Consider the following 25375-nt stretch of genomic DNA (forward strand, 5'->3'; position numbering starts at 1 on the left):
ATACAAGTCTGATATTCAAATTTAACAGAGAGAAAAGGAGAGCTGCTCCTGGAGCACCTTCATGTCCATCCCATTCTTCATATCCAAAGACAGCAGCAAGGATCCCTGTGATTTCAATGGGAGCAAGACTGGGTCATTAGAACATCAGCACTCAGGCACAGGAAGCAGCTTTCTCTGTAGTCTGGATGTTGCAAAACACTAAGTTGTGCCTTTAAAACACAAAAAACTAATTGCAATGAAGAAATCAAATATGACTGTTGTGAATTTTATTTGGTATATTTAATAAAACAAAATATTTCCACAGATTTAAGGTTTCCTCCAAAACAACTCAAAATGAGGAGGCAGCTCCATCAGAGGGAGCCCTGGAAGATTGCCCTGCTTTAGGGAAGCATGATGACTCTGAGACAGCCCCTGTATGTGGAGGATTTCTCGCTTGTCCCAGTCATTACAGAGTGCCAACAACTTTCCCTTCCATACCTCTCCCTTTGTGACATGGAACCAAAGGGACGTTCCCACTCTCTGCCCCCTCACTTTGTCCCCAAAAGGGCAATAGTAAGAGAGTAAGGCTGGAATAAAAACTTGACCCCAGAAATGCACAGCCAAATCTTCCTCAAATTCCTAAGCAGATTTTCAAATGAGGTGGGAGAGCAGTGTGTCTGTTCAGTGCTAGGGGATTTTGGAGGGTAGAATTTGGTTTAGGGTTTTTTAGGTAGGATTTTTTGTTAAGTTTGCTTTTTTTCCTTTTAAGTCAGTAGCAGATGGCTCTGCAGTCTGATTTCATTTGGCAATTGCTCTGCTCCTGTATTGCCTTCATGAACCACTCCATAGCCACAGTATGGGGCAGTTTCAGAGCTTTCTGATGCGTAATTGTCACAGCTATTCAGAAACATAAAGTGAGATTTGGACAACAGCAAGTTATTTTAAGTTCTGGGCTTATTTCTATCCAAGGTTTTCTTCTACATTGAATTTCCTCCTAAGCTGTGAACCATTGAAACTGCACTTTTCATATAGCTGAAAGCAGATTTGATTAATATGATTTCTTTGTGAAAATCTGAGAAGATTAAGGAGCAGTGATGTAGAGAACACATGCCCTTTCTCAACATGACATTCTCTAACATTATACAGGGGTGTGCAGATCCTTCCAGTCATTATATTTTTCCCACTAGTGGTATCTAAATAGAGAAAAAACTATAATCAGGGAAGAATTTCCTTTTTTTTTATATTATAGTTTCAATCTCATGTGCCAGTCAACAAATCTGCAGCTGTGTATCGATTTCATTCTGTATACAGGCAGGAAAGGCCACATTTCAAGAGAGCATTTACAGATTGTTTTTCCTTTGTGTTCTGGGGTCTTTTTGTGATGGTCCCTTAGAAAAAAATTAAGATTGGCCAGATGACTTCTATGCGCACTGAAGCAAAATGCCAAATAAATATGTTTACAGACACATCAGTTAACTGTTCTTTCTCTGTGTATCCCAGTGTTACTAACCATGGAAACACTTTCCAAAATCAGTGGGGAGAAAAATATCTGTCCAGTATTGATTGAATACAGTTTCTCATCTGTCTCATGACCTTTTCCAACATATATAATTAGAAATGGAAAGGTCTGCTGTGTGCTTGCAGTACCTTCCAGAATACAGATACAAGGTTTGGTACAGTGCTGTGATAAAATGAAGGCACATGGTCCACAGATTCTAGGGTATGACAGTGCCAGCATTTGGTCACCAAAACAGGAAATGCAAACCATGCCAGCACTTCCAAGCTGATGCGATATATTATCAGTAGGTGTCTTAACTGTTCTGGTGTAACGGATTGGATTGCACATTGTAGAGGATGCATATGGTTTGCAACCGTGTACAGCACAGGAATTCATCAAGCCTGTCAAATGTGCGATAGAATCTTTTTTACTTGCTGCTGCAGGGATGTTTCTGTGTCAACCAGACAATATGATTTGCTATCCAATATTTAAGGAGATTATTATTCTATTTCTAAAAGCATTTTTATGGTTCCCTTGTGGTGACTCAGACGTTTCTGAAAGTCTAAAACTTTGGGCAGCCATACTGACCATAGGCTCTGTGCAAGCCTAGAGCAGTAGCATTTCTGATTTTCACACCCACACTTCCTTGCTTTTAGCTGAACGCCCTTATGAACTGACCCTGACTCCATACATACAGAAGAAATTATACCACAGAAACAGATACAGCCCCACTTCCACTTTGATATGAACATATTCTAGCAAAGCACCAGAAAAGCTGTTACTGCAAATCAGTGTTTTAAGATGGATACTTCCTTCCAGTATGGGGTAGGCCTGTAGCTCAGCAGAATGCGTTTGTTGACTCGCTATTTGTAGCTCCTGTGTAAAATTGCTTAATAAACTGTTAAAGGACAGGAAAAATGAATCTTCAGTATCCAGGATGCTGGATTAGTTCAGATGATGCGCAGCTGTCACCCTCTTATGGTTAGTTGCTGGTGTCTGTGTGGTTTCCAGTGGGCAGCTGCCCACTCTGCACAGGAAATTACTAAAATTGGCATGAACTCAGATGAGAAGCCACTGCAGAGTCCACACAATCGGTGGCTGAAGAGACTGATCCAATCTTGGAGACTGTCATCCCCTTTAGAAATCTTTTCCCATAACCTATATAAGGCCATGGACTACAGGACATCTGACTTATAATCCTGTGCCTTTCAAAAAGCATATGCACACACACACAAACACCTTTGTTTTTAAAACAGCTGAAATTCCTTCCTAATTTCAGATACCTGTTCAAACCTCTGAGGACTCTGATAGGCTGGTTAGATATCTTGCAACTTTCTCTAATCTTGCTGAAGAATAAAAATAGTATATGCCTTTCAGCAGTTTGTAAAGTGTAAATCTCTCTCATTCACAGATTTTTTCAACTCCTTGCTTTATTTTCTGGCTTTTAAGAAGGCCTTGTTTCTGCTCTAACAGAACAGCTTTATTCAGTCAACATAAATAAAAGATTTGTATATTCAGTTGTATGCAATTGCCCTGTTTGTCATCATTATAAATTATTTCAAAATAGCTGTGAACTGAAATAACATTTCACAATGGAGAACATACAGGTAGTATTCTAGATGAAGTTCTTCAAGTTGGTTTGACCAGAAACATATCTGCACAGTAGAACAATGAGTATCAGTCTGCCGGCAAAGTTAAACTACCCAGAGTGAACACTTTTTCAGTGTGGATGAAGCATGTATGATGATCCATCACATCTGTAAAAAACAAATACATGCCTCCAAAAAAAACAACAAAAAGAAAAACCTGAGTTATGGTTTGTAAAATCCCAGCCTGCTTAGAAAGAAAACAAAAATATATTAAAGAAGAGGGTTACCTGCAAAAGACGTGATACAATGCCACCTTCTGGCTAAAATGTGAAGAAAAATATACCAGCTTTGAATTTAACATTTTTATCTATTCTCACATGGGTTAACTAGATGATTTTGGTATGATTACACAAAAACCAAACCATCGATTACTTGAACTGGTTTCTTTGGCACATCACAGGATCTCCACTACTTTCTTTCAGCCTGGAGTAAAGGCACAGTCTTGCTACTCAACAATTAAAGTTCAGTGCACATTTGTATCTTAAGACAAGAATCTCTCTATTTCACAGACTAGCAATGGGTTTTGACCTCCAATATTAACACACTCACTTTTCACAGACTATCTGTTATTTTTATAATGTTTCCTTGTTCAAAGATTAAATAACTTTGGTAGCAGGAAAATGTTTTAAAATTAGACCTTTATGAATTTTCTCTTGAGACCTCATGTGTTATTGGAGTCACATAGCTACAAACTCTTAACTCTGCAACATGCAGAGACATTTTTATAACAGTTTGGAGATAAGAAAGATTTTAATATTTTCCAGTTTAACCAAAACAAGAATCATTTGCCACTAGGAAAGCCAACAGTTCTTTTGACATGCATTCAATACTGCATATCTCCAGTCCTTTTGAACTTCAAAATAGTGACAGGACCAAGGTCACAATAGTACTAACATTTATTAAAGTTAATAGTTGGAAGAGACCCCGAACACACACACACACACACACACACACCTATCAACACCCTTCAATCCAGGGGCAAAGTTTGGTCAGTCCCTCCCAATTTTGAAGCAACTAAGATTAACTTCAAGATACTGAAGTTCTCCCTAAAGCCTTCAGCTATTCCAGCGTAATTTTTAAGCAGAGCACACCCATTATGCATCAGATTACTCCCATCCTTTCTCTCCCAGGATGCATGGTCCTATGGCACTGGTTTACAGAAATCCTCTTTAAGGAGCTGAACAAAGAGAGAAGCCCAAAGGAGACTTGAGCATGGTGGGCTGGATTGGTGTTGTTTCCCACTTCTGATTCAGCGGCTCATTTGGGAATCTCACTTCTTTTTCTATATTCTCTGTATACACCAGGAGTCAAGGAAAGAGGGAGAGGTGTGCAGGGAGAGACAACTGCCACTGCTCCAGATTAGCAGCACAGAGAAGCTCCATGAATGCACTGCTGGGACCCAGCCTAGAGTTATTGCAACATATTTCTAGAGCTTTAGACTTATAAATACCAAAATTGTCCCTGACGGGTAGTAAATTCCAGAACAAGAATCTGAGCTCTTTGTATGACATGAGAATAAAGCTGATCAATAGAGAGAGTTATTGTATAGTAAAATTACAGCAATGAGGGGGCTGTGACAATTATTGGATATTTATTCAACTGATTTTCTTCAAGGAATTTTAATGAGAATTTCACACTCCATAACCACATGCTTTAGATTCTGTCAGTAAAAATGTTAAATGCTGCTGTTAATGTAACATAACACTGTTTTTACTGCAATACTTCTTGCAAGGAAATATTTTAGTGAGATGAGAGCATGGCCACTCTTTTCAGATGTCTTGGGACTGTTTTCAATTCCTTTTTCTTGTGACTGAATCCCTCAAAATGCCACTGAACGCAGATAAAAATTACAGTGCCAGCCCCATAGTGGAAGAGTTGAGGAAATTCCTTCAGCCTTCCTTGTATAAGTTTCCCTGCTCTCTCCATGTGGCTGGCGACAACATTGTGTGTAATGAACAAAGAATGCTTATGGTGAGATTAAAAGTGGCAAAAACCACCAATTTTATGCAGAAAGCTCCAAAGTTAGACTAATTTATTTGCCATTATGGCCACCACAGGTAAACGGTTAGAGAAAAATGAAGCTTTTGGTTCCCAATGCTTAGATTTAACCTCATTACTATGGCAATGGAATTCAAATAAGAAGAGATAAATTAAGAGCTTGGAAACTCAGTTTATATTCTGGACGCAGCCACTGATCTACACCATAATCTCCAAGGGCTTCATTTTTCTATGCTTTTTTTCCACTTGTCTTTCAGAATGTAAGTAATGTTTCCAGAAAAGATTGACTCTCACTATGAGCTTCTACTAAGCCTTGCTTAATGAAGTGTCAAATTAACTGAAGCCTCTAAGTTTAACTGTACATAATAGCATAATAATTGACAATGCACAGAAATCATCCTTCACAAACTAGAAATCAGTGTTTGTTATTCCAGACTGCCATTTTTTTCCTAGGCTTCTGACATGGACTGCTCTGCACTTGTTCATGAAAATGTCCCAGAACTTTCAGACAACATGGCAGTGTTTAATATGCAAAATGAGAAAATATCTTTCAGGTAATCTGCTGTAAATCTTTCATTGCTGTGGTCATTCAAGTATTTCCATGTATATGACATGGTCTGCTTCTTCTGCTTGGATGTTTTAAGATAAATAATCACCAAAAAAACAAGTAAGTAGAGCTTTGTGACCTCCTTGAACAAAACAATATATATTTAGCTTTAAGCAATTAGTGTTAACATAGGTGCTTACGCCAGACCACTGCAATTTATAGGTCTGTGAAACAGAACTGAAATTTCAAGTTGGGGCTTTACATTCCTTCTTGGTCTAATTCTACTACATTTTATGAGATTAAACCAGAAATTAATATCGACCAGCAACAGAAAATTACTATCTGCCACTCTGGGTTTTGAAACGTGTTCTGAAAGAAAAATGCATTTCATTTTGCAGACCTCAATGTCTCTCAGTCTTAGTAATTAAAGTCTTGATTGCACAGACTTTTCATGTGGATGGCTCTTCCTCATTCAGTTATTCTCACTGATACCAGCTAGACTGGGTAAAAACAACTCAAGGGAATAAAACTTGCAAGATTTTACAACTTTTAAAAAAGGACATCAAGGAAGCATCACTACTGAAAATCCTCACCACTGAAAAGGGGAGAAAAAGAAAAGTGAAAATTACTTTAGTAAGGGCTGACAACAAAATCACAATGACCAAAAGCAAAGAAATAAAAAACACAAAGTCTATAAAGAGCAAGAAGTGTCAAAGTAGATATGGTAATCTGTATCTTGGAGCAGTTATTAATGAGTCTAAAACTGAGTAAACTTTCTGGTATAAACTATAACGGTGATTCAGAAGCCTTACCAAGCTCTCAAAATCTCTTTCTACAAGCTGTGCTGTCTTTAAAAGAACCCTCAGCACTCTAGCAAAGGTTGATAAGCTCCAAACCTAAATCTGGATGAAGACCTAATGCAAACACAGACTACACACATCACAGAAAGCAGCACAGGATTGGGGTCTTTTAATTGCAAATTGCTTAGGACAGGTATAGATTGTGTCTCCTTTCCTTTGGGATGTAGCTGTCTCTCTGTTGGCACAATAAAATGGTAATTAGTAATAGCAATGGTTTTAGGTATCGGTGTTCTGGGCAAATGTCTCCAGTTTTGACTGCAAGGAAAACACATGTTGCTGCATTCCTATGCATGGCATAGCAGAGGCTAAGGGACCAGCCCTCTGTATAGCTCTAATCACAACCACCACATCCATGCCCAGCCCATGGAGAGGGTGCAGAACACCCTTCTGGCCTGGGCACGACCTGAGGAATAGTGGGCTGGAGGCTGGATGGCAGGAGTAAAGCCACACTGTTTTGAGTGGGAAGAGAGTGGGTGCGACGTGTGCAATGCCATTGGGTCTTGGGGGAAAGGATGGGGGTTGACCTATTTTATGTACTAGCTGAGGGGGTTTTGTGAGTTAAAACCATCTCTAATTAGCAATAGCAGCATAGCAGCAGTAAACCAAAGCAGTATCCAGCCTACAGCTGTGCCTGACAGCTGCTGCTCCAGAGGAAGGTGGAAAGAGGACTTGGCTCAGCCAGAAGTGCCATGCACTGCATAGGGAAAGCAAGTCCTTGCTAATAATGTCTACAGGGACTGATATATTCCTCAGGCTCATACCACCTCACATACCTCCCAGGTGTCTAGCTAGAACAGGGATGACAGCTCTGGCTCATGGGGATTCACACTCTCCTGGGGAAGCTGCCTTCCCTCACAGCTCTCCCTCAAATCAACTTGCAAATAAGCATGTGGGGAGATCACTCCTCTGCATGGCCAAGGGAGATTAGAGACAGCATTTCGTTTGTGTTTGTGTGGTCCTTTTGGCAAGCACCCACTGAAGTGAATTATTACACAAAAAAGTCAGTTACTCTTCTGTTAAAATAAACTCCTTTTTTTAAAAGGAATCAACAAAGCAAATTTTCCATTAAAAAAAGTCATTAAACAAATTTTAGTTTAAAAGCATTTATCAGTACTGAAAGACACAAAGAAAGAGAAGATTAGGAAAACCATAGTCAGTCAAAAAAAAGAAAAAAAAAGAAAGGGGGAAGGCAGGAAAGAGAAACTGATTTCTTCTCAATGTTTTCCTTAAGCCGAGGACGTAAAAATGATCATGAAGAAGAAAGGAAAAATATGGCATCTGCATTAATCAGCATTAAGCACTTAAAACAAGAAGCTTCAATAACTGAAAATTTAATTTCTGTAACTTCTCTTTTCTATCCTTCCTCATTTATATTCATGGCTCAGTTACCATTATTTGCAAACAAAGATTTTAAAATGGTATTTACTCTTGCTGGAAAATGCAGCTATAATTTGCTATGAATGCATTAAATTTAGCATGAACCACTTTGCAAAACTTCCATACTATAAAAAACCAGAGCTAGACAAACAAGTTCTAGTCACTAAAGAAAAAGAAAATGTAATCAGTTGAGTTTTAATCAAAGGAGACATTTTCTGGTTTTGGAAAAATAGGGGATTCTTTTTTTTTTAAGAAATTAAATATGTTTTACTCTTTATTCAGCTGAATTTATCCACAGATTATTCATATTTACAAACAGTTTCAGTCCCCTAAAAAAAGCTGATTTGTACTATTCATCCTAAACATTTAACACACTTTGAGTAAAAAAAACAGGAGCTACTTCCCATTTGTTTGGAGTTCAATTCTGCACCTGAAGACTCAGAACTTATTTTGAAAATGACTGTTTATTTTCTTGGCTTGGCTTGACTTCTCTACATTGAGTAAAACCAGGCCAAGTTCCAGTAGATCCTGGAGCGACTTATATTTTTGGCTAGAAACTCCTGAATGCCTTTCTGACAGGTTTCATGCTGAGTGCTAAAATCTCTCAGCAGGTGAGAACAACTCTACTGGTCAGGCCTACTGTCTCTGAAAGGCTCCAAAGACAGGACAAGTTCACCCAGAGTTTCTCACAATACAGGCAGAAAGGAAATTTACCACCCCAAATTACAGGATTCAGAGCTGGGCTACACCTATCAGAGGTGGCCTGATGAGAAATTAGCCTTTATGGCTGCTAGTAGAGAGGAGAAAGCAGGGGGAAGACTGCTGTTGGGAATGGACGTCATCTCTCTGTCTCCAACACTAGCAACTGCTCCAGACACCTCACCAGAAGCAAGTATGAGTTTCCAAGCTATGGCAGAGGAAAAGCAGGCATAAAGACATAAGTATGGCCACAAGGCCTTTTTGGTTCATCATCCTGCCTCTAGTGGCAGCCGAAAGGCTGGGGAAGAATGCAAATGAAGACAATAATGTTCCACCCACTTCTAGCATTCTATGAGCTCCAACATTTTCTGTGCCAGAAGTGGCATCTTTGTGTTTTACAGCCTGTAATGGATTCTTCTGTGGATTTATCCAGTCCCTTTTGAAGCCATGTAAACTTCTGGCATCTTCAGAATTCTGTGCTGAAGCCATGAACAATTTAACTGCCCTTTCTAAGTAAAAACTCTGCTTTGTTTGTCAAACCTGCTGCTCTTTGCTCCTGTTTGTGCTACCTCCCTTGTACTACTCACAATTTATAGATTTCAGCTACTGCCTCCCTCAGGCATCTCTTTTTCTACTCAGGATACCAAGTTTATGTAGTGAGTCCTCACCTGGAAGCTATTTAATAACCTTAAGCACTATGTCACCCTTTTCTAGTTCAGCTTTATCCATGTTTTGGGATATAGTGGACAGGACCGCATGGAGTCCTCAAGATACATCCACCTCACAGACACGTACTGCTCTACTGATCTTTTTGTATTTTGTTTTCTATCTCTCTTTTAATAACTATCAATTCCAGACTCAGCTCCAGGTGCATCAGTTTACATCTTCCAACACTGAGTAATAGCTGCCATTTTATCATCCGGTCAGCACCTCAATATCCCTATAAAACTACCCTGAATTGCCAGTTCTATTTTAAAAAGCTGTGTCACCTCAATTTGTTGACTCCCTTTACCAGAACTATATGTATTTAAAAGCACAGAGCTCAGCAGTGATCTCTGTGGGTTTCCACTGGTGCATCCATCAGGAAAGCCTATCAGTTCCTTTTTTGATTTCTTTTCTACCTCCAAACTTCCTATTTAAACATGCTAGGTTTCTTCATTCTGAGCCACAGCACTTCAGTTCCTTAAGAGCATTTGGTTAAAACCTCCTCAAAATCCTTCTGGGAAACTCAGTGAAACATTTCAACAGGATTCCTGTCCGATGCTGATTGATACCTTCAAAGAAATCCACATCTTTAAGAATAATTCCCTATGTAAATACAATGCTTTTGTCCTACTCAGTAAATCATATATGTGTGCATTTATGTGCATTGGTTCTGTTCTTTATTATAACTACCACCTATTTGCTAAATGCAGGTGTCAGATTTACTAAGATTTATATATCCTCAACTCCACCATTAAGTCTTTTCTTTTTTTCAAATTGTGACATTTTCTTTTCGCAAGTGAGGGGGAAATTGTAGAAGACTGTATTCCATAATTAACAGTTCACTCATTTCATAGCTAATTTCTTAAGTGAGCACCACATGCTCTGGCTGATCTGTTAATATTTGTTTTTCAAATAAAACCAAAACAAATTATTTCTAATTACTGTTACCATTTTCTTCAAAGACTCATACCAATACTTCAGTTTTTAACAGATTTTCTAGGATTTCCCACTTAAAAATCCACCTACCTTCCCACTGTGGTTATGGCTTTAAACAATAATATCTTTTTGCCTGCTTTTACAGCTGGATCATCTACTTTTCCCTGCACAGTATCTCATGTCCCTGTGAAGCATTTTAAAACTTTTTAGCAAAGAGTGCAAGGATGGTCATCCCATTAACCAAATCAGTTATGGTACTTTCCCATCTCTATTACTGTCTTAAATTAACACAAGAAAAAAAGGTAAAAAAATATTACTCCAAAATAATTATTTCTGTCTTAACCTCTAATGATGATTGTGATTATGGCAATCTTGATTTCACAGCAATTATTTCCATCACATAACAGCTATTTATACACCGAGAGAGTAAAGACAGGCCAACCTGCAGTGGACTATTCAGGATTTGTTGAGCACAGGCCCAGTGCACTCTCCTCATTACCATTCCCCTCTTCCTCCTTTAGAGAGATTTCTGACTATGACTGTCTTTGCTACTTAGGCAATACTCTTCTTTTTATCTTCTTCACCTTCTCCAAAGCATCTGTGAACTCTGAACCATAACCTGGGACCATTTGTTTTATTTACAAAATATGACAAGTCCGTATAAACATTCCCTGTCTCAAGCAAGCTCAGTTTATGATTTAAAATGGGGTAAAAGTAGAGATTAGATACTGCTGAATGTAACTTTGAAGTTGCCATATTTAAGTTAAACATTAGTGAAATCAGAATTCTTTGTTTGAAGCTGGGGTTGATAAATAAAGAAAAAAAGGAGTAACGAAAAGCAGATTCAAATATGCAATGTCTACATACTTGCATAGACAAGAGTGCTTCCCACCACTCGGAGCCAAAGGTTTTTTCCTCCTCATTGAGGTTTCCACAGTAAATAAACCTGGCTGTGCAAGCTAGAATGATGCACTTCCTAATTTAAACATCTTTGGGAGTGTTAGGTGATCAGAGCCCATTTGTCATATAGAGGCCAGACAGTGACAGGTATTGGCATTATGTCTGAGACCTGTAGCTTCCGCCTAGCTTAGCCATGGAAATGACTAATCAAGCCTTTCATCTAAAGCAAGACTAACATATACTGACATAGGGAAAAGGTGGTTATAAGCATGTGGCACGTGTGTCTGTGTAACTTCCACTCACAAACAAATGAGTAGCTCTTTTAAGAGGATAACAGCTTAACGGGGTTTTCCTTTGTAGGTCAAAGGCAAGCTCAAAATCTGTCATTTGTTTTAAAGTCTGAATTTCAGCTAAAAGTCAAAAGCAAGTGAAAATATTTATAGCATAAAATCTTTCAATGGGAAATGCTAATCTACCTACAGAGTGGTAAATTTCAGTTATTTTTCCTTTTTAAAGAAAATCTTAGAAGAACATTTTGAAACTGTCAAAGTGTCTTCTGGCATTTTTTTAAAATATACTTTTTAATTTCAAAATTGGATTTTGTTTAAAGTATAAAAAACAAACAAACAAAAACCCACAAAAAAAACCCCACATAAAATCTATAAGGTCAGAATTCAAAGAAAGCACAGTGAACATTCATCTAGTGCACTTGGAGGTATTGCTTCTGTTTGCAAAAATGTATTTTGATTTCCCACTCTGCTTTTAGACAGGAAGACTCTTTGAAATAGTGAAAATTACCACAGAACAGGTAAATTGATTCTCCTCCCAACTTCAGCTAAAACCTTAGTTCAGGATTGTCCATCGCCCTTTGGTATCTTTGGCCACACATTAACACATGATGTAGAGCAGAGGACATCCATATATTTGCAGCATTTTGAGGGATACAAAACACAGACACCCTTATAAAAGAATCCTGAAGCCAAATTTTGAAGTTATATACACAGTGTAAATGCAGGGTTTACACTAAACTTGTATCTAACTTTAAATTTAGGAAACAAAGTGGCTCCTAACTGGATGGAAATTTTGCTAGAAGGTTCTGTGGGACCTGGACTTAGCATCAAATTTCTACATAGAAGTAGCATTAACTTGAGAACTTGCATCAGCTACATATTTTTTATCAAAGCTTCCTATCTCGCCTTCATCCCACTGCTGCAGTCCCTGATGCTACCATGGTGCCCCCTGATTCATGCCACAGTATTGGTTTCCTCTGAAACTTAGATTTGAGTTCAGGATTTCACCAATAACTTTCAAGGTTCTTTAAGCCTTGACCTCTCTGCTCTTGCATAACCTAGTCCACATTTTTGTTCCCTTGCATAACCTACCTTCTGCTTCTCATTTATCTCAGCCCCCCTGTTGCTTTTCAAGTTGACTGTGTCAAAATATGGTGCTGTTGCACAGCTGACCCCAGTGTGGTGGAACTCAGTTCCTCTTGATGTCTGCAGATTTGGAGATAAATTCCCTCCCTCTACCTCTCCAAGATTTTGGTGGCCTGTCTTGTAGGTAACAAAGTGCAGCTGGGCCATGTGATACAGCTTTCATTCCCCCCAGACCTTTTCCCTCTCCACTTCTAAAAGTTAAGGGCAGGCTGTGTAAAAGAATCAGAACTCACAGCAGAATAATTGGAGTCATTTGAGGCTCACACAAAGGTCATGTAGGTTATTCTTTTTGAGGAATCTGAGAGAAGGCAATGGCTAAGAAGGATTTATGATCCAAGCTAATATTGCTTTTAGTGTAATTTATGGGAGAATTGAAACAACTTCATAACAGGTACAAACCTCCTAATGCTGTGCTCCTTATCATAAAGTTTATGAGTGTTGTGTGCAATATTGGACATGCAAAGTTCCTGACCTCTTGTTTTCCTGAAAAGTATTTGTAGCTGTTCTTACAGCCTAGCCCTACCACTGAGAGCTTTCTTCCCACGTAAAAAACCTTGAAGACAATTCAGGTATATCTAAGAAGTAATTCCTCTTTGAACACCTCGTTTTCTAAAAGAGTGCGCTTTGACTTTGAGAGAAACATGAATTAACTGGGAAAAAGTTAGTTTCCACACCATATTACTTTAGCTTAGAAAAATACCTTTGTTACATAATTTTGTGCTTCAGAAAACCATGGAAACAGTTGCACTGCTCCACTGTTTTCTCAAACTGCAAGAGGAAAAAATGGCCTTTCATATTTTTCTTATGTACCATCATTTTTTTCATTACTGTTACAGGTTAGTTTCAAGCTGATCATGAATTTTATGACCACGAGACCTAGTCACAGCAGTGAATCTTAAGTGCAAAGCTGTTTCTTACGGTAAATAATTGTTTGCATTTCAGCAGATTCTTTTACCAGGACTCCAGTATGATTAGCACTGAAGAAGAATTGAGTAAGAGGTCTTCTCTGTGATTCTTTTGTAACTAACTTCATTATTCATTTATTTTAAGCCAAGACTTAAAAATTAATGAGAACCAAATTCTAAGTATATCTTTAATGTACTATTACTGCCCTTATCAAAGCACAGTTTTCAGTATTTTTGACCAAACTCCTTGGAGAGAAGGTTCTAATCTAGGTCAGGAGTGAAGCATATACCTTGTGAGACTAAATTACCTTTGGGCAGTAAACGGAGACCCCGGTGTGGCTAAAGAAATTGACCAGACTGGCTTAGGGTTTTGTAAAAACAAAACAAAACAAAAAAAATAATATAAATTATTTGTGCTCTGACCTTAGCTTTCTTTAGAAATAACAATGTGTTTACCTTTTTGTCAGCAAACACTTCTTACTGGATGCCAGCTTGTCATCATACAAATCATCTTGAGAAGTCATGCAGTAGACAGAAAACTTCAGGTTTTGCCTTCAGATTTCTGGTGACTCTGAAATTAATAAAAAACTATCAATAGTATTCGCTATTTTGCACAAACAGAATTCAAACATCTGCTTCAGCTGTTTCTGGAACTCAAGCAAAATAGCTCTTTCAAGGGTATATTTGGAAAATCAGCATTCTTTCATTCTATTTACAGTTCACCTCTCCAGCTGTGCAAAGCCCTGACTCGTGTACCACTGCAGGGCAGTCAAACGTCCACAGTGATACAACAAAAGCCCAAACTTGAATCAAACTTTATCAGTTCGTAAAGTCTCACAGGCTCAGGTGATTTGGGCCTTTCAAGAAGCAGTTGAGTTAATTCATGCCTTGGCAAGAACAAAGACTTGATAAATGTTTATCTCTTCGTACCACACTTCCTTCCTAAATTGATTGCCACATCAACAGAAATGAGTAGGAATCCAAATGGGTGGAATTCAGAATAGTGACTCTCTCTAAAACATGTGGGGTTTTGCTAAAGAGAATGATTCTTCATCAGCCCCTCACAGTAAACCTTTACTTTATAGGCACAATCAAGCACTGCTTCCAAAATTTGCTTTCTGCATACTTTACAGACCTCTGCAGTGTTGCAGGCTTGTTGGGTTTGCTAACCAGCAAATACATGAGTTATAAACATTCCTCAGGAGCACAGCATCCCACAGCATACAGAACATCTCCAGAAATTCTTTTTCCCCATTCTTTTCCAGATCTTCTGATGTGTAACAGATGGTCATTATTATTTCTCTTTTTGGTTTCTGTTCCTTTTATCTTTACCCAAAGTATTTCACCGCCACATATTTCTACTGTGAAATTGCACCATAGTGGAATTATGCATGCTTCTGAAATGTGGGATCATCTCTTCAGTTCTTCACCCTGCCTACCACCTCCAGATAAATCCTCACATTTACTGACATTCCACCTCTAAGACTTATCTTCCAAATGCCATATTTTCTCATTCCCCCTATACAACTATCTCCATAGTTTAGAATAATTTTCAATCCTACTGTTTTGGGTTTTTTTCTGACTTCTCACTTATAAGAAAACATCTAAATATCAAAATACTTATAAAGCTCAATGCCCTTATCCATCATTTTTGTTGTAGAAAGCACCTCAATCTGGACAAAATGTGATCCCACAGGACTTTCATTGTTGATGTCACCAGCAGGTTTGTCATTGGTTTGGTACCTTGTTTTCTTCCTCCAGACATAATCTTGCAGTGCTTAAAAGTTTTCAGACACATTGTTCGGATTTTAATTTTCCTTTTATGGGATCATGACTCACTCCTAGAGAAACTACCCCATCCTTCATTTTCATAAGGGCTCTTCAAATAGTAGAAGATGCCTTTCAATTATTATCATATAGTCTGATATTATTTCAAAATGAGTAGTACTGTGGAAAAAAATGATGAAATCAAATATCTATTCCTATCTCTTGTAACAAAAGCATCAACTGGCACTCAATTATTTACATAGTTGTTCTCCATTTACACTATTCTACTATACTGATGCACAATATACTGTTGGGCTCATTTGTTCACTCTGGCTGTGATTCATCTCACAAATTTCATCGTTATTCAAACAGATCTTCCAGTGAAGACATGCTTTCTATTGTAGTCTTATCACACCTGTTAAATAAGCTACTGTATTTTAGCACAAGTATTTTCTATCACTTGCAAATATGCTACAAGTCCATTCATCCCAAGCAATAGAGCAAGAAATATTTTATTCAGATCTCATGTTCTTCTGAAGATAAACATGTTTATCAAAATTCTTGTTAGGCTTTGTGTTAGTGGGAAGAGGTTAAATAAATTAAAAATTCACTTTGGAAAATACATGTCTCCAGAATGTTTTACTCCACTTCTGATCCCGAGAGCTATGCCTTCAATGTGTTGGAAAAGATGTCTATATTGGCAACATGAGTGTGAGTTTAATTTGAACAAAACAGGTATTATAGAAAAAGCTGCATATGAAAGCAACAAGAAGCCTTTGAGGTTCAAGAGGCCTTTATTATCGTCCTAAGGGGCCTGTTTAGCTCTGGCATGAAAAGTAATTTATACACATCTAGTTTTCTTTATTTTCATATGAATAATTATTTCTTCCTGTTACTGTTTTCTTTCTTTTGCTGCTTTCTCCCTAGTGCAGTTTAAGCTCTTTGTAATAAATAGTTACAAAACAGTGCTTGCAACATTAATTTCAAGGAGGTATCAAATGTTCTTTGAAGGTGGCTTCAGTTGAGTATATGCAGTGTTTCTCCTCCATTAGGATTTTTTCGAAATTTAGTTAGCTATTTTTGTCAAAGATGAACAGAATTGCTGACAGTACAAGAAGCAGAAAAGACACGTTCTCACAAACGTAAAAAGGAACAGATCACAGACAGCAATCTGAGTTGTGCGTTATTATCAGTTGTATACACTCCTGATAGACAGAAGTTCTGGCTCTATCTAATAAGGATTGGGATATCCTTGCTACTCTACTTTTACAGTCCAAATGTCAATCTAGCTAGCACAATAAAGCATCAAGGTGGCAGGTAAAAAGGTATCTAGAAATGGGCTTATATTAAAGAACTTGTATATAATGTAGAATAAAAAAACCCTACACTTTTGTCAGAGACAGCTCAATTAATTTGTATATGCGAACAATCTTTTGGTTGAAGCTGGGAAGCTGAGAGTACAATGCAATGAGTGGCAATTTCTACACTGAATGACCTCTTAACCAATTCATCCAGGAAAGGAGAATATTATTTTTCCAAAGCTGACAGGCTCATGTGCTCAGCTCAGGTATGAAAAAGAAGATCTCTTTCTGACACTTTATTTAATAAAACACAATGCTTCTGTAATTTAAAATTCTCTCATTCTCTCATTAGATACTGACTGAAGTAGAAGAGAATCTACTTTCCTTTTCCTCTAAGAAGCTGGTATATATCAGCTACACAAAAAAAAACAAACCAAAAAACATCGTTTTATCAGTTTTATGCAAGTAAACAAAACTAGAAGACATGGAGGGTTAAAGGCTTAAACACATTAAATTCATCACCCAGTACTACTTCTAAAACATTTGACTGTTCAATTTTGCAAGCACAAGAAATACATTATATGTGGAAACTGAGAATTAGAAGTATCATGAAGCCCAAAAATTTCTATAAGGGCAAAATTATGGAAAAAAAATCCATTATTAGGGTTAAGGTTCAGAGCTACAAAAACCTTACAGCTACAGGGACACTGAGGCTGGAAAAGGCATGCCAAGGGGACCATAGCACTGCACCAACCTGGCTCCCAACACACCTTTCTAATCTGGGCCACCCATGGGGACCTCAGCCTCTGTCTAAAAAAAATTCCAACACAATTAGTGTTACAGTTCAGAGATCCAGAAAGCCTACAGGTCCAGGGATACTGGGGCTGGAAATTCCAAAATTGGACATAAAAGGAGTGAAATATTATTTGAAAGTGTACTCCCCAGAGATATAATCTTTCAAATATTTTCTGACCAGAACCCCTCTTTGTGTACGTTGGAGTCGGTGGTTGTAAAAACTGCCCATAAAATAAATAAGCATTTCTCTGCATCTTTATGGGTTTTTATGGTTTTCTTTGAATACTGTACCTCTGAACATTTCCAAGTTTTGTTATTATCCAGCTCCATCATGATATAAAGCAAGTGAAAAACACGGAGCTGAACATTCCACTAGCATATAATTAATACTTAAACTGAAAATTGTGATCTCTGCAAGCAAATATGTTTTACTAAATTGAAAATCATAATCTTGATAAGGGGGTTGGTTTTCAGAAGGACAATCACATTTTGTACTTAAAAGAAACTGCTGTAATTCTTCAAGTGAAGAAATGTCCAAGCCTGTTATTCCAGAACTGATCCTCCTTCCAAAAAATCAAGAGTGAAAGAAGGGCTCACTTGTTAATCACAAGCTTGAAACTATTTTTTTTTCCATTTCTTCTTCTTTCATTGTCATCTTTCTTACTCTTGTTTTAATCCATAGGTGAAACTAACTTGAGAATTTTCCCCTTTCTCGGGTATTATGAATGACCACCACCACACGTGAATGATTCAAAGCCAACAGCCCTGATAACCAGGAACTCTGTGCCTCCCCTGTTCATCAAAGCCTCAGTTCTGCTCAGAGAAAATGTAGTGAATTCAGGACAAGACCTTATAAGTTCATCCAGCAGTGCTTGTTGAAACCTGATGAGCTCTTTATAAAGACAAATAGGCAAATATTTATAAACTAATTGTTTCTCTACTAATCTTCCAAATACATGTTGTGGCCACGTGGAACACAGGACTATGGAAATCCTTTCAATAGCACCTGAAAAAAAACAAGTCTTTTGATTCATTTTACCTGAATGAAGGACTTTCCTTTGGATCAGAGAATTTTCTGTGAGTTGGTAATTTTAAGATCTGACTCTCACTTTCTGGGAAGATAATTTATGCATGAAACTTCAAAAGTTTGTTTGTACTGAGAAGAAGCTAGTGTCCACATTCTGTCTGTGCAATCCGGGAATTACAGATGTTGTCCCTTACTTTCTTCTTCATTGTGAATACCACTCCCTTGAAAATGAAAGGATGAAAATTGTTATTAAAATTATCTGGGGACAGAATAGGGATCTAAGTAGAAATAGTTATATTAAATTCATTTTAAAAGTGACTCTGCATAGCTAACTGGGAAGATTTGGCATTGGCCATAAAAAGAATTTAAAGTAAGTTTCATAAAGAAGTCTTGTGCATGCTTTGAGGTTTACAAAAAAAAAGATAAATGTTATACTTTATCTGAAATATGTTTATACATTAAAAACAGTATTGACTTAGGATTGGGACAATGCCCCATTTTTGTATCAGCAGAAAGTCCCAATGCAAGAGTAATTCTGCCATCACAAATGCTCTGCCAGTGCTACTTCTATCATTCAGAGCATCTGCCTAAGGAATATCATCAAAAGAAGGCATCTGCCAGTGTTAATTGTGACTCTATTACACAAATTATACCAGCAAAACTTCTTCATTTCCTATGATCCTGAAAAATGAAAGAGGAAGGATTCCTCTAGAAAAGAAAATGAGCCAAGTAGTTATCAAGTATCTAACCATGCTGCAATCAAGAATGGGACTCGTTCAAAGAAAGTTGCTGAGGAGGTAGCATGATGTTCTAAAATTAGTCTGGTATAAAGCATGGGGGGGGACCCTTTTAGCTTCTTGCCATGTTTTCTCAGCTTCATATTACATTATTAATATCTGAAGTACAGTGAAAGAAAGAGAAAGTGAAAACAATTCAGTCACTTAAAGAATTATTTTAATCGTCTTGATTAGCCTTAGTTGTCATTATGTCAAACAATTTTTATGCTGTCTATGGAATATAACAGTTCTATAAACCAGATTTTCAAAATGTGCCTCAACTTGGTGCATAGTCATGTGAAGCAAAATCTCACACATGTGCCTTTTTTCCCAGCAGCAGTTGAGAGCAAAAGTGATTGAAATGGCATTACCATCAATCATTCTATATATTAAAACAAAGAAACAAACAAAACAAAAAAAAGGTAGAAACAACCACAGCACACACATTCAGGGTTTAAAAGGTATTATTTGTTAAAAAATTTAGCTCACAGAAGACCATGTGCATGTGACTTAGGTATCTATGAATGGAGATCACACTAGATCTCTGAAAATTTTACTTTCACTAAATTTACAATAAATCTTTCTTCTACTATCTGCACAGTGTTAGAATTGTTCCATTTGAACTAGCGAAATTAAATGTAATACCTGTCTGTTAGTTTAGATATTTTCATTTTTCAGAGCTCTGCATTCAGGGAAAAGTCAATGCTGTGGATCCTTCAGCTGAGCTGGAAATCTCCAGTGAACTTTCTTCCCTCATTACACATGGTGAACTTTGGTTAGTATCAGTATTGGTTTGGTGCATAGAATACACAATACAGATCTATACTGCAGCTTATGAAATACAATTTTACTTCCTGTATTAAACTTCATCTCTTCTATTGATTCTTTAGCTACGTACCCTCCTCAAGGAGAAGACTAAATTGCTTGCAGTCTTCATTATAAAATTATCAGTTGAGGGCCAAAAAAAATCAATGGTGGATACCTGTAGTGGTTAATATGTCACTAACAAGCAAACTTTCCCTATTTCCCCATGTGTTATTTGCTCATTTTGTAACAGGAATAGAAAAATAGATTTACAAATATAAAGGTGAAATAGTCTTTCATTTCTTGGGAAGAGAATCTACAAATTTAAATCATTAAACCATAATTATACTCTGAACATTGGAAGGATTTGCAGTAAAAATATCAGGTTGAGTTTAAGTCAATAAAATTAATCACTTGTGACCCTGAAGGAGCAAAAGGGTTGAAAAATGCTACAAAATTAAAAGCTACCATGAGCAAAGGGACTTGGGGAATTCATTTTAATTCACCACAGCCAAGTTCAAACACAAGCTGTTCTTTGTTATTCAACCTGAGGTATTATTTTTCATACAGACATTCACATCTGACCAAGCCATAATCACATACTGTAGAGTTTTCTTTATCTGATTGTTGAAGTTTCCTGTTTTAGCTATATATTAACAATGAACTGCATATGGACGGGGTGGTGTCACAGAGTTGACTATATTCTGCTCACGTAACCACATCTATCAGAGTATTAAGTGCCTCAAAGCTGGGACTTCAACAATGGGGAGTAAAGTTTGCCTTAAGTCACTACTCTCTCCCTTAAATGGGCCTAACATTTTATATTGTGAATTCTTTGCTTTCCGGCAGAGCAGACAGCTCTGATGCAGTTGCCTAAGAGAAGGTTATGAATTACAATAACCCCTTCTCTCTCATCTGTGTTTAATGATTGACTGCTGTCTAAGATAGTACTTTTCAACCCCCAAGGTACGTTCTGCCCATGAGAATCTGCAAATAGCAAAAGCAGTCGTCTCCTCTCGGAGAATCCACATGCTATGATGATGGGCTGAGACTTCTTACTAGAAATTATCTAGGAAATTATCTTAGGTGTGATTTAAAGGCTTCATAAGGACAAAGGAAAGATTGTGTAAAGGACGCATGATCAACCACCTACGAAGTAATTTGCAATTCAAATAGACCATGCTTATGCTTTTGGATCTGAAGTGACATGATCCATCTGCTCTGAAAATCAAGATGTGTCTGGGCACTGTGGGACTGTGCACTTTGGGTGAATTTTAATTTAGCTGCAGAGATTTAGGTTCTTCCTCTAGCCCTGAGAAAATTAAAACCATTTAATGAGGTCTCTTTTTGCTTCAGCATAGTATATTAGACATCTGATTTTACAGCTATGAACGTGAGTACAGCTATATCCTAAGACTTGAAGTAATTGAGAGCATTGCTTAATACATTATGTAAAGTAACACTTCCAAGTGGAACTAACCAAAGTTCAAACATTTTTTTCCAAGGAATGTTTTGAAAAAATTACCAACTCAGGAACTATATATGTTACCAGAAATAGTGAGGTAGGGGGCGCATGAAAAAGTATAAATGCCATTGCCCATTCAAAAGTAAAATAAAAGACCACATCCAGTATTTGCAGCAAAGAAAGTTTCAGTGAGAACATAATCCGTGATAGCACAGCTCCATGTTATCACAGAATCATGGAATTATCAGAGTTGGAAGGGACCTCTAGAGATCATCTAGCCCAACTCCTCCACTAAAGCAGGATCCCCTGGAGTACGTTACTCAGGACTGCATCCAGGCAGGTCTTGAATATCTCCAGAGAAGGGGACTCCACAACCTTCCTCTGAACCTCCCAGTGCTTAATCACCTGACATGGCTTTCTTTCCAGAATATTTGCAAGAATTAGATGAAACCTTTGTTTATTTATAAGTTTAGCACCGAAGCTAGCTTAAATAGACAGATTATATTTTTTTAAGATTTCCAGAAACATAAAGCAGCCATCTGCGGACACGTTTGTTCCTGAAAGACATTTATGAATTTACATCCAACATAAATAAAGAGCAGTTACACAATTAATTTGAAAAAAAATTATCTTTCAGACAGAAAACAAACATTTGTTTCTAGTCAGATGAGGTACAAGTACCACAATTTAAAATTTTGAAACATACCTTTCTGCACACGCTGTTTAGACTGAATTTCTGCTTCAAAACCAGCATGTGTAAATGGTCTTGACTATGTGGATTCTTTTTGCTTCTTCTCAACACGGAAGGTGTTAATCTTCCACACGACTTGAAAGGTAATCTTTACTCACATTTCCTTCTTATTCTTACCCCAAATACAAGACCTTCTTAATGAGCTGTGCCCTGACATCCTTTTTCAGGCAAATGGCCATTTCAAGTCAAAGGGAATGACAAGCCTTGAAGATTTTCAGGATTAAATGTAATTCCTGGAATGAATTTCTTGTCACCTAGGGATATAGGTGGAAATTGAAACTTTATTTTAGCTTGCCAGTTCTTAGGTGGAGAACACTGAAGAGTACTATAGCTTTGCTTCAGTCACTTTATGGTACAGTGAGAGTTTTCTTTCTAAGCCTCTGTTTTCAGCATTTTCCTCAGCAGACACTTTGGGCCTGAAATATTTTGCCCTTGTTTCTATCCCCACCAATGTTTCCCATCTTTTACACTCATCACGTTTGAAGAACATCCAGCTATTCCTTTAGATATGCAAGACCAGAAATAGTGTAAGATTATTTATTTAGCTGAAGATACACTAAAATAACTTTGGAATAGTTTATGCAGAAATTATCTGGCCTTAAAATATCAGATGTAGCATCTATGCAGCTCCCTGTGAGGAGAAGAATAATTTTTGTGATAGAAAGCTGTGAAAGAAAAGAATGAGAGAGTTACAAGCTATGCTGTTTTCTACAGTGTATAAGGTCTTGGTCCATCAGCTAGTCAGGAGGTGATTTTCCACTTCTATGTAAAACCCCACTAGCATTATTAATAGGAAACTACATTGATGCATCTGCACTCATTAGTGATATACAGAGGCTCATGTAGTCTTCTGGGAAAATAAAATAAGTTATCAATGAGGAATGTGACACAAGGACATTAAAATTCTGTAGTCTGGACTAAAACTTCATTTCTAATGTACAGGAAAAATGAGATGTGACATGTACACCAGGCTTGCTGAAGCAAAAGAAAGATAATGTAGTTCTTTTGAATATTATTTTCTTTGAAATAATACCTATAGGTTGCTACTCTGCTGAAAGTCAGTAAAGTTTGAAATAATAAAACCATTACAATTATTTTAGCAGTAGAATTTAGGTGTGGTTTCTCAACCTGCTCATGGAATAAAAATGTGTTTGGAAGCAGTTAGCTAATGATGTCTGAGCTGTGCTGTACCACTCCCTAAAATCTCTAACAGCATTAGCATCTAGTCCACATCATTTAACTCTCTGTAGTATTAACTTTCACCCACACTAGTATTTACATCATCTGTGGTATTTACCTGGTTTCACTTTACAGTTTGTTTTAGAGAAAGAACTGGATGCAGAGGGGTAGGTCCATTAGTGTCTGTTACATAAAATGATTTAGATTCACCCTCTGGCAGTACAAGTCCCTATACTGCTAAGTGCCACAGTGTAGGAAGGTTAATCAGAATAAACATCTTGCTACTCTAGCACAGTATCTTACGTATTTACTCTAAATAGTCAAAATTGTCCACCATAAGAAGCAGGAGTCTGTGCTAGCCAGGTTTGGTTTTATGTGGTACAGACATTTTTATATTATCAGATATCTGCATTTTCATAGTACTCATTACAGCCTCAGCTAAGGGTCAGGACCCCCTTTGCTAGGTACTGAACTACACAGAATAGAGTTCCTGCACCAAAGGATTTAGTAAGGCAAAAAATGGAACAGACACACTTTGTCAGAAAGAGAGGGGCACTGAGATGCTGAAACAGTAAGAGGCTATTTGTTCACCAGATAATGAAAACAGCAAATCTGCTTCAATTGTTGCCTAACTTCTGCTCTCCAATCCCTGCAGCATATTCAGGGAGATGTAAAGTACCCTTATGTTGCAATCGATATGCACTGCACCCCTTGCCTCTGGTTAACAAGTCACAGTTCTCTGCACCATGGAAACCGTAAGATATGTATGTCTGTTTGGAAAAGAATGGCAATTGCTGTAATAATAGCTGGACTCCAAACTCCTGTCCTAAACCACATGTGCTGCAACACAAAGGCTTACTGCTATGGAAACACACACAGAAAGGCCCAAGAGTGTTCATACTCCTACCATCTGAGAGCTCTGCAAATAAAGATGATGGAGGAACCACTCCAACCCAGAGGCTAAGAGGACTTTGTCCTGTCTGTGAATTATGGTAGTAAATCCCAGCCTCCCATCCCCACTTCATTCTCAAAAGCCAGTTTACTCCATCCCTATGCAAGCATTAAATTTTCACACACATACATATTTCTTCTTTCCCTTTAAATTATGTTCCTTATGACAGGCAGGGGAAATTTTAACCTCTATGTCTAAAGACTTTCATGGGAGCTCAGAAACAAAATTATGTGCAGAAAAGCCAGTTTCTAGGTACACAACATCCATATAAGATTTGTCATATTTAGCCCTAAAGCATCTAAAACCTCACCATAAACCCTAATAAAGTCAAGCTTAGAAGAGTCCCCTGATGCTCCAGTATTCCTCATAGTGGTTATTAGTACTAATAACTACTAGTTTTAGTAGTTATTTTACACAGATTGCAGAGAAAGGTTTCCCATGTTAAATAATGTTCCCCTCGTTAAATAAGATTTAAAGTACTACTGCTTCCTGAATATAAGCAAAATTAGACAAAGCCTTCTGTGTCTTGAAAGGTGATTTTTAAAAAAAAATCTAGAAATTTGTCTATGAACCAAGAAAAAGTAAAAGAAAAAGAGAGAAAAAAAGGAAAAGGAAAAGGAAAAGGAAAAGGAAAAGGAAAAGGGAAAAGGAAAACAGAAAAAAGATAAAGGGAAAGAAAAAGGAAAAAGAAAAAAGGAAATGGGAAAAGGAAAAAGAAAAGTAAAAGGAACCTCATATTTTAAGTTTCAGATTTTGTGTTCCCTAAGAATCCTGCTTATTTAAACCAGACTTTGGAAACCTTGCTGTAGTTTCAGACTGTAAAGCAACAATTTGCAATGCTAAAGGTATTTCCTTTTGGAGTATTAATACAAAATCTCCCCTTTTTGTCTTGATTTAAGAATATTTTAATTGGAAAGATCATGGGTTTTTTAGTTCACTTAAGCAAGCAGTTTTCTTCTAAAGCATGTAGCTTTCTGTTAGCACTGTTAACTACTTCATCTTCCTTCCTATGCACATACACGTCATGTCTGGAGCAGAGCTCAATAAGAACCACATGTTTCACATAAGC

General features: G+C 37.4%; 1 long non-coding RNA gene across 2 annotated transcripts in view; it reads right to left on the reverse strand.

The window, feature by feature from the left end:
* LOC127381213 (uncharacterized) overlaps nucleotides 1-20109 on the reverse strand; it is a 55534-nt gene extending 35425 nt beyond the window's left edge. For both annotated transcript variants that reach the window (XR_007888674.1, XR_007888673.1), the window contains exons 1-3: nucleotides 20054-20109; nucleotides 18392-18600; nucleotides 13946-14060 (exon numbers count right to left, since the gene is read on the reverse strand). This is a non-coding gene — a long non-coding RNA (uncharacterized LOC127381213). The remainder of the gene's footprint in view (nucleotides 1-13945; nucleotides 14061-18391; nucleotides 18601-20053) is intronic.
* Between the last annotated feature and the right edge of the window lie 5266 nt (nucleotides 20110-25375).

Source organism: Apus apus, chromosome 2 (genome assembly GCF_020740795.1).
Source record: "Apus apus isolate bApuApu2 chromosome 2, bApuApu2.pri.cur, whole genome shotgun sequence".
Classification (NCBI taxonomy): Eukaryota; Metazoa; Chordata; class Aves; order Apodiformes; family Apodidae; genus Apus; species Apus apus.